Source organism: Psammomys obesus, unplaced genomic scaffold, assembly GCF_907164565.1.
Source record: "Psammomys obesus unplaced genomic scaffold, mPsaObe1.curated_primary_1811, whole genome shotgun sequence".
NCBI classification, from domain to species: domain Eukaryota; kingdom Metazoa; phylum Chordata; class Mammalia; order Rodentia; family Muridae; genus Psammomys; species Psammomys obesus.
This window is the reverse complement of record NW_026596040.1, coordinates 876,601-887,207: the sequence shown is the minus strand read 5'-3', so window position 1 is coordinate 887,207 and position 10,607 is coordinate 876,601. Positions and strand designations below refer to the sequence as shown.

Sequence of the window (10,607 nt, the reverse complement as noted above, 5' to 3'; positions counted from 1 at the left end):
AAAGAAAGAAAGAAAGAAAGAAAGAAAGAAAGAAAGAAAGAAAGAAAAGAGAAGAGATTCCTTGCCTTTGCTGCTGGGAGACAGCTCTTAGAACCTTTACATGGCCTGGGGTGCCAAACATGGAGGTACACAGATAACAAGAAAAACTGAAACCTGGACAGCCTAGCCTTCTGTTGGCATAACTCCTTCCCTAGGACAGATGTAAACAACCTCGACCCCTTCTCCCAAGGTCCCAGTGACAAAACAGGGCACCACTGCACCAATGTGTACTCTGGAAAACCAACTGAGCTGATTATTAGGTTTGTTTGCAGAGCGAAGAAAAGAGAGTACAGGTGGAAACATATGCTCGAAAGCAGCCAACAGCGGAAGGTCTGCACCCAGCACAGATGCTATCTCCAGGATGCTCCCTTGTACTTCCACAGCAATATAAGCTGTCCCTTTCCAAACCCCAAGGCCTCACGCAGTGAGAACAGAGCTGCATACATCGGGTTGGAAGGGGTGGCTGGATACTCCAGTGCGGGTCCCATGACCCTCCCCAGCTCCCCTTCTGTGATCAAAGGTCAGCAGTCAACAGCCCAGCTGTGATGATCAGGTGCAAGTGGGCACAGCTGTTCTAATGAAGGTGGTGGCAGTTTGGCTAGGAGAATAGTTATATATACCCTCCAAACAGACGAGAGGGAATACAGCATGCTATGGAGATCTAAGGAGAATTCACTGCTTCTCTAGTAGGCTTGTCCAACCTTCTGACAAGACAGCATCATTCATGAGAAGAACTGTACAACTGAGTCATCCAAAAAGAATCTCAAGGTTTTTAGTAAGTATGTGATTTTTGTGTCAGGCCACATTCAGAGCTATCCTGGGTACATGACTTTGAGAAAACAGATTCCCCCAGGAAAAAAACTGCTAAAAGCTACAGGAACTTCCAGACAAGGAAACAGGCAAAGAAAATTCTGCAAATATTTTCAAAGATTGCTGACCCTTCAAGGCCACTGCAGAGCCCCAGCCTTGGCTATCTCCCACTAAAAAAGCCAAATGCAAGGACGTAAATGCCACTATAAGCCAAAGTGAACAAGTAGAATCTTAGGGAAGGTCCTACAGGAACAAAGAAGGCATCAGCTCAACAAAGGGATGGCACAGCCTCATCTCTGCCATCTGGAAACAAAGGCTACCTGGGAAGAGAGCTTTAAGTCCAAAAACTAGCTGAACGTTTTCAAGGAAGTGAAGAAGTCTTAAGTCTCAGCCATGCCTCTCTGCCAAGGGAGCCAGAATACAATCTTTCTAAAGCTGCTTTTGTCAGTAACTAACATAGTGATCATCTTCCCTTTCCTTCCATTTTTTATTACATTTGTCCATGTGTTTGTGCGCGCACATATATGTTATATGTGCAATGCGTCCTGGTACTCATGTCGTCAGAGGACAACTTTCCAGGTTAAGATCTCTCCTTCTACGATGTGGGTCCCAGAGATCCAAAACAAGTCGGCAGACTTGGCTGCAAACACCCTTACCTACTCCGTCATCCCTCCTCTAACCCCCTTTTGGTGCTGGTGAAAACACAGGGTCGTGTTACCCCTGAACCCTCCCCCAGCACCATGACTATATTCTTTTTGTGTTTTTTGTTTTTGTTTTTGTTTTTTTGAGACAGGGTTTCTCTGCAGCCTTAGGCTATCCTGGACGCCCTTTGTAGACCAGGCTGATCTACAGAGAGCTCCGCCTGCCTCTGCCTCCCCTAGTGCTGGGATCACAGGCGTGCGCCACCACACGTGGACCATGACCACATTCTTTCATAACAGACATATCTACCAAGGGCCCAAGTGTAGTGCCACACACACTGTAAAGTGCTTTTTAAATCCCTCGTCTTACTCAGTCCTCATAACAACTCTATAGGATGAGTGCTGTAATTTCCTTCTCCCACTTTACAGATAAACCTAAGACTCAGAACACAGTGAGCTCAGTCTGCACAGTTAGTAAACCTTGGCACTAGGTCTCTAAGCCAAGGTCAAGTTCTGGACCACTAAGCCCCAGGCCTATCTCCCACAGAAAAAAAGTTACTTGCTTCCTACCCTGTTCAGCGTACAGACAAAACAGTCTGAAGGCCATCAGGTTCCCACCGGTTGACCACGTTATCGAGAGATCCAGCCAGGCTGCTGGCTGGCTCGCTCAGACACAGGTGCACCCGGGGCTCAGATCTCAGCTCCATTATGCTGTGTTCATTACACAGGAAGACTCCGAGGTCATGCTTTCAAAACCAAGCCCTTTCCTCATTATCTGCACAGCATCAGCGTTCTTCCAAGTCCTGTATTGACTCGCTGCGCTCCTGGCTGACGGCCCATCTCCATTAGATCCCAGGCATTTGAGCAAAATACACAGCTATCCAGTTCTGACTGAACGGAATTGACTCGCAATCCCTCCTCTATAATTTTGGGCCGAGTCTGAGAGGATTTAGAAGGTGTCATTGACTTGGAATTACAGTTCATTGTTATAGAATGAATTTCCGGACTGTGCTGAAGAAAGATGGGCACCCCCCCACACACACACATACACACACTTACACAAGCGGCTTTGTTCACGTCAAAGTGTCCTTCTAATCGCACTGTGCACATTCACTCAGGACTGCGCTGATTCTCAAGGCAGGGCTGTATCAAAGAGGAGAACTCGGCTTTTCACAGCACTCCACATCTGCAGCCTTCACGTGGGCATCAACCTTGCCCTAAGTGGTCTCACTCCTACCTACGGTCACTTTTGTAATTTCCCACGCCCTCAAACTCTCCACATGCCCTCGTCTGCTATCTTGCATAGCAACATTCCGGGGCTCTTTGCTCTGCCGAAGCTTGGGAACAGACCGGCTGACCGTATTTCCCATAATGCACACCTGTCACTTGCCCACAGTGACAGTGTTCCAGATATAGACACCTATTTGGGATGAGGGACTTGGGGAAAAGCTCTAAGCCTGTGGAGACCCTGAAGCAGATGATGCTGGGTTACCAAAACAAAACAAAACAAAACAACAAACACGATGGCTTCAGCCCCAGAAGATGGAACAATAAACACCTTCTCCCACTGGGCTGGCCTAAACTGCTAATCCCGTGGCACAGCTGGAAACACAAAAGTGCCTTAGGGTCCAGGGACCCCAACTCACCTAGTGGAACAATAAGAAGGACTAAGCCCCCTTTCTCAGCTGCCCTTGTTAGCCCTTGCTCCATCTCCCAAGTCACTTAAGCAGAACAGTAGGGGTGCTCAAATAAACTTGTCTGAAAAATCCGAAAAAACTGTTCCAATTTTTGTACAACGACCGTATCAATAAAAAAAAAAAAAAAAGACATTTAAAAAAAAAAAAATTCTTGGTGATCCTAGCTAGAAAAAGCAAGGCATTTCCTCAAAGTCATTTTTTTCCACAAAAGTTGTTAGAATTTTATTTTTTTAAATTTACATTTATTCTGTATGTGTGCAAATAGGTGCAGGGGACAATCTGAAAGAGCCTGCTCTCTCCCTCCATCATGGCGGTCCCAGCATTCAAAGTTAGGCTGAGCCATCCTGCCAGTTCATAAAGTGTTTAGCTTCTAGTAGGTGCTAACACAGTTTTTTAAATATTTCTCAGTCTTTTGTTCCTGTGACTCAGGAGGCAGAGGCAGGTAGATTTCTCTGAGTTCCAGGCCAGCCTGGTCTACATGGTAAGTTCCAGGACAGTCAGGGATGCACAGTGACACCTTGTCTCAAAATAAATAATTTTGTTTTTTAAACTAGAGCTGAGTGTGATGGTACCCACTTGTAACTGTAGCCCACAGGAAACAGAAGTGACAGGATGGACTGTTGGAGGCTAACCTGGGCTACATAACAGGACAAAAAGCCTGGCTGACAATCTTTCTGGCCATAGCCTTCACCACAGCCTTCACCAAAAGTATACTAGAGCTGTAGTTTGGCTTTTAGCACTTCCTCCTTCAATAGCACCATGAGGTCTTCTGCACCGCTGGCTAATTTGACCACCACAGCCTCTAACTAGGCTTCTAGCAGAAGCTCTCCAAAACACATAATGGGAAACAATGTAATGTCCAAAGCACAGCCACAGGATATGGCAAAGTTCAGAAGTGAATCCAGCCTGGTTCAGACTCCTTTCCTTCATACCAAAGTTGAGGTTGAAGTCACAGTGAGAGATGAACAAGACACTCTGGTGTTTCCTTGCTCAGTAGGAGAATAGTGATACACGGTGCAGTTTTTAAAAGTTAGAGGAGGGACAGGAGGGGCTGGAGAGACGGTTCAGCAGTGAGGAGCATCTTAAGACCTCTTGTAGAGGTGTCAGGTTAGCTTCCCAGTACCCACATGGTGTGCTCACCAGGCTCCAGTAGATCTGACACCCTCTTCTGACCTCTGCAGCCACCAAGCATGCATGTGGGACACATCTATACATGCGAGCAAACACTCACATGTTAAAGGAATAAATCTAGCTGGGCATGGTGGTACACACCTTCAATCCCAGCACTACCGAAACAGAGGCTGCGGGCTCTTTGTGAGTTTGAGATCAGCCTGGTCTACAAAGCAAGTTCTAGGACAGCCAGGACTGTTAGACAGAGAAACCTTGTCTCAAAAACAAAAACAAAACAAACAAATAAACAAACAAACAAAAACTAAAAAAAAAAAGGGGGGGGGCTTGAGAAATGGCTCAGAGGTTAAGAGCACTGAATGTTCTTCCAAAGGATCAGAGTTCAATTCCAAGCACCCACAAGATAGCTCACAACTGTCTGTAACTCCAAGATCTGACACCCTCACAACAGACATGCATACAGGCCAAATATCAATGCACATAAAATAAAAGCAAAATTTTAAAAACTGAAAAAAGAAAAGAATAAGTTTAATAAAACAGTTAAATATAAATTAATTTAAAAAAATCAAGGGTAAAGGATTTTCAATGTTTTCAATATATACAACGATAACTGGTTTTTGTTGCCCTCCCCCCTCCCCCAAGCCAGGGTCTCTTCATGTAGCCCTGACTGTCCTAGAAATCCATCCCTCACTTGCAGTGCTGAAGATCAAGCACAGAACTTGCTGGGCAAGTCTCCGCCACTGAACTATAATCCCCAGCCCAATGTGTACACCTTTTCTTGGTATAAGCATCAGTTAAAGAGTAAATATATATATTTTTTTTTAAAAGAAATAAATGATCAAATTTTAAGTAAATAAAGAATGCTGGGCTGGAGGGATGGCTCAGGGTTAATAGCCCTGTCTGCTCTTCCAGAGGTCCTGAGTTCAATTCCCAGCAACCACATGGCGGCTCACAACCATCTAAAATGAGATCTGGTGCCCTCTTCTGGCATGCAGGTGTATATTCAGGCAGGACACTGTATACATAATGAATAAATAAATCTTTAAAAAAAAAAAAAGTCAAGCATGGTAGTTCATGCCTGCAATCCCAGCAGGAGGTAGAGGCAGAGGGATCTCTGTGATTTCCAGGCCAGCCTGGTCTACAGAGTGAGTTCCAGGACAGTCAAGGCTCAAAAATAAATAAATAGGGGATGGAGCAATGGCTCAGGGGTTAAGAGCACTGACTGCTCCTCAGGAGGACCCGAGTTCAATTCCCAGTACTCACATGGCAGCTCACAACTGTCTGTACCTCTACTTCCAGGGGATCAAACACTCTTACACAGACATATGTGCAGGCAAAACGCCATGGCACATAAAATAAAAATAAACAATTTTTAAAAAGAAATTAAAAAATAAGTAAGAGAGAGAAACTACAATTATTCCATTTGGAACCAAATGAAGATGAAAATATCAGTAGGAACTGAGCTGGCAAAATGGGTGGAAAGGCTTTGAGCAACCTGGTTCTGGAAAGGGAGCCGTTCCTAACAGGTCAAATATTAGCCTCCAAGTTCAATCCTCAGGACAGAAAGAAAGGAAAGAAAGAAAAGAAAAGAAAGAAAGGAAAGGAAAGGAAAAAGGAAGAAAGGAAAGAAAGAAAATGAAAGAAAGAAGGAAGGAAGGAAGGAAGGAAGGAAGGAAGGAAGGAAGGAAGGAAGGCAGGCAGACTGGCTGACAGACTGGATACAAACGGGTTACTAGGTAAAGTGGGCAAGGACTTGATCAGAAATAAGCGGACTAGTGGAGACTGAGGTACAAAGTTCCACTCAGGGGCTGGCTTGACGGGGCACCAGGCAAATGTGACACAGGAACATACCAGCATCCTCTGGTGAGTTGTCAAGACAAGCCAGCGCTCTCATTCTTCGCTGACAACAGCTCTCACTTTCACATGTAGGCTCAGAAGTTTGAGGGACAATAATGGACGGCATCAGTGAAGAGTGCGAACCCCTGAGTCCAGCCAGCTCTTTAACCTCAGGTTTTTGTCGTTTTCACAAGTGACTTTGAACACCTTACTTAACCTTTTCACGTCTCATTTTTCTTCTCTGGGAAAACAACCCTGTGTGTGTGTATGTGTGTGTGTGTGTGTGTGTGTGTGTGTGTGTGTGTGTGTGTGTGTCCAACAGTGACTGGCACACGAAGCACTTCATAAAAAGTTTTGAACTATTACCATCTGTGGCGTTTGGGTAAGAATAGCTCCCACAGGCTCAGAGATTTGAATGCTCAGTCCTTTGGGAATGGCACTACTTAAGAAGGATTAGGAGGTGTGGTCTTGTTGGAGTGGGTGTGGCTTTGCTGGAGGAAGTATGTCACTGGGGGTGGGCTTTGAGGTTTCAAAAGCTCTCTTCCTGCTGCCTGCAGATCCTGATGTGGAACTCATCTTCCTCAGGTCCATGCCTGCCTGCATGCCACCACACTCACCACCATGACAACAACGCACTAAACCTCCGAAACCATAAGCCAGCACCAATGCTTTCCTTTGCAAGAGTTGCTGTGGTCATGGTGTCCCTTTCCAGTCACTAAACACTGACTAAGACACCATCATTGTTTGTAAGCACCATGCAAAACAGTGGCTCTCAACCTGTGGGTCACAGGTCAGATATCCTGAATATCAGCTCTTTATTTACACTAAGATTCATAATAGTAGCGAAATTATAGCTATAAAGTAGCAACAAAATAATTTTACGGTTGGGGGGGGGGGTCATCACCACATGAGGAAATGTATTAAAGGGTCAAAGCATTAGGAAGGTTGAGAAACACTGGTGTAGAAAAAAAAAAAAGTGTCTTCTCGTAGGGTCCTATAGAAAGTAACACTGAAGGGACATCAACCTGGATGCAGTCACTGAATGGAATATCTCAATCCCCATGGCTGTGAAGACTGGCTCGGAAATCTGTGTCCACCTTGCTAGGTATGACTACTTTCAAAGGCCTATCTATCCCTGTCTGTCTGTCTCAGTCTCTCTCTCTTCCCCTCTCTCTCTCTCTCTCTCTCTCTCTCTCTCTCACGCACACACGCACACACACCCCACTGGGGATTTTCAGCCACTCAGGTGGGAAATTTCAGCGGACCTTCTGGTCGGGGGACCTCAGGAAGAAGTCTGACCCTGCTTAGGAATTCTAGGCCTCAGAACTATTGTGATAGACCTACCCACACCAGACTTTCTCAGTGGTGTTTTCATGCCGAGCAACCACCCGCTCAGGGCTGAAGGATTGTCTGAGAGGCCCTGGCTTCCTGAATTGATGTAGTCCTGCAGAGAACAACCTGGTCCCTTGTTCTGTTTCTCACCAGCCCATGCACGCTCCCTACCCTTCCACAGACTGCAGAGAACTGCCTCGGGCCCTTCCTACGATTCCTACTGAGCCACCACTTATGCATCTGCTAGCACTTAGCAACCAGGAGCCTTAATTAAAAGGAAATGGGGGGGGGGGGGTAGGGGAGACAGTGACTAGGAAGTGGAACTGTATCTCCAACCCTTATTAAACTCTTCCTTTCCTCATTTGACTTCCTTTAATGTATCCTAATTTCTTTCAGGTGCTGGGCTGTCCTTCCCCACAGAAGAAACAACAACAAAAACAAACAGTTATGAAGCACTGTCTTTGGGCCCTTCTTAGCCTCATCTCTCAACTCTTAGCATTTAGGCAGCCTGCTTCTGGGTTGCCTAGTAACCTATGATGTCATCATGTATCTCCGGCCAGGTAGCCACACCTGGCAGGCGTGGTTATGTTGCTCCTTAAAAGGACCAACCAGCCACTTTGACTCTTTAGGCTCTTGCCCTCTCCTCTCTTGCCCTCTCTATTTTCTCTGTTGGACACCCCCTGTCTTTCCCCTATCATGTCTTGCTCTCTCCTTCTCTCTCTCTTCATCTCCACCTAATACACCTCTTTCATATAAAATCTGCTGTGCGCATCATCATCATCATCATCGTCTATTTGGTCCTAACATCAACAATCCTGTAATACAGAGGAAAAGATCCATTCTGATGGGGATGATGAGCCCACAGTCAGAAAGGGAGGTGACAAGTCTCCCCAAGCCAGCTTGGGGTGGGGGAGTGGTAGCAGAGCACACCATTGATTCCAGCATTTAGAAGGCAGAGGCAGGCAGATCTCTGAGTTTGAGACCAGTCTGGTCTATATAGGGAGTTCTAAGAGCCAGGGCTACATCAAGAGACACTGTCTCAAAAACAAACATCTATCTTGCCCACTTGTCCAAGAAAAGGAAGGAAGGAAGGAAGGGAGGGAGGGAGGGAGGGAGGGAGGGAGGGAGGGAGGGAGGGAGGGAGGAAGGAAGGAAGAAAGAAAGAAAGAAAGAAAGAAAGAAAGAAAGAAAGAAAGAAAGAAAGAAAGAAAGAAAGAAAGATAGATGTCTTGCCCACAGCTTGTAGGTGGTAAAGCCAGGAATCAAAAAGGAGCCTACACCTCAAAACTCAAGCTCGAAAGAATCAGCTATCTTTCCCATCTGCCTGTACTTGGGCTTTCCTAGCATGTATGCTGAACTAGAACAATGGCAATGAAAACCCAGCCTACTACGGTCTCTGACTCTGAGTGGACACTGCATCTTCCCTCCTTGCACTTCACCCTGAAAAGTTTTTACCCCTGAAGGTAAAAACAAGACCAGAAAGGTGAGAATGACACATTTTAGGAAGATGCTACAAAAATCTACAATGGAGCCAGGTGTGGTAGCACACACCTTTGATCTCAGAACTCGAGGAGGCAGAGGTTGGCGAATCTCTGTGAGTTTGAGGCCAACCTGGTATACAAAGCGAGTCCAGGACAGCCAAGGATACATAGGAAATCCCTGTCACAAAAATGCATTTATACAGTAATGAATTTTTCCAGTCAGGTGTGTTTTCTTATTTTCTACGGTGCTTTTTAAATTATAGAAGCAAAAACAAGTTCATAACAAACGGTAGCAAAGTTCACAAAATGAGAGCAAAAGAAGGTTTCTCTGGCATGTTCCAATGCCCTGAGTCTCTCTGAGTCTAAGGGACTTTTTTTTTTTCTCCTCTTCTGTGGTGCTAAGGAATCAAAAACCAGGCTTCATGTGTGTAGGACAAGCACTCTACCGCTGACCTATACTCACAGCTATAAGCTTTTCTGAGAATATATTAACACAGTCTGTGTGCGCTCGCGCGCGTGCGTGTACACACTCGTGCATGCACCAGGTGTGGTGTGCCCATTTGTAATAACCATACATAAGAGGTTGAGGAAAAAAAAAAAAGAGGTTGAGGCAAGAAGATGGGTTCACGGCCAGCCTGGACTTCATAGCAAGGCTCTTTCTCAAATACAAAACAAACAAACACTAACTCACAGAATATTTATTTCTGTGTTGCTATAAAATTTTGTTTTTTGAAATCAGAATCTTATTTTGGAAAATTTTGTTTTGGTTTTGGAGTTTGCCAAAACTGGAGACCAAATCCAGGACCACGCTCGTTCTAGGCAGACTCTGTACAGCCTTGCCATATCCACAGTATTAAAACTTCTCATTTGTGGCTGGACAGACGGCTCAGCGGTTAAGAGCACTGTCTGCTCTTCTAGAGGATTCTGGGTTCAATTCCCAGCACCCACAAAGCTACTGACAACTGCCTGTAACTCTGTTTCCGAAGGACCTGATGCCCTCAGACAGACAGACGTGCAAGCAAAACACCAATGCACAGAAAATTAAAAGGATCTTTAAAACACACTTCTCATTTTGCTCAACCTTGCATTTATTTCCATATCTCCACATCAGTCTGCCGAGAACCATATGTCTTTTAAATTAACACAAGCAACTGTGTTATATGCATGGATTGAGATCTACTTACCCAGTTTCCTGTGAAGAACATTTGCTTCATGGTCATGGACAATGTTAAGAATCGCTAAAGGCAGCCTATGCAGAAAAAGAGAAAGTATTTGTCACTTGTACCTGGTCAATGGTTAATTTCCAAACATGTAAGGAACTTTAACATTACAATAACACCAACAACAAGAAAGTAACAACCCAATTTAACAGCAGACATTTCTCCAACGAAGAATAGCCTATATTCTATATTCTTTAATAGCAATAGCCAACAGCTACATGAAAAAATGTTTGGCCAGGTGGGTGCTGTGGCATACACCTTCAACCCCAGCACTTGGGAGGTGGAGGCAAGAGGAACCCAAATTTGAGAGCAGCTTGGGATACACATAAAGACTTTGTCAGAATGAGGAGAGGGAGGGGAAGATAGGAGAAGGAGAAGGAGGAGGAGGAGGAGGAGGAGGAGGAGGAGGAGGAGGAGGAGGAG

General features: G+C 45.3%; 1 long non-coding RNA gene across 1 annotated transcript in view; it reads right to left on the bottom strand.

Moving 5' to 3' along the window:
- The window catches only part of LOC129687896 (uncharacterized), a 159,083-nt gene extending 148,876 nt beyond the window's left edge, over positions 1 to 10,207 (bottom strand). Inside the window, exon 1 of the long non-coding RNA XR_008721839.1 lies at positions 10,149 to 10,207. This is a non-coding gene — a long non-coding RNA (uncharacterized LOC129687896). The remainder of the gene's footprint in view (positions 1 to 10,148) is intronic.
- Between the last annotated feature and the right edge of the window lie 400 nt (positions 10,208 to 10,607).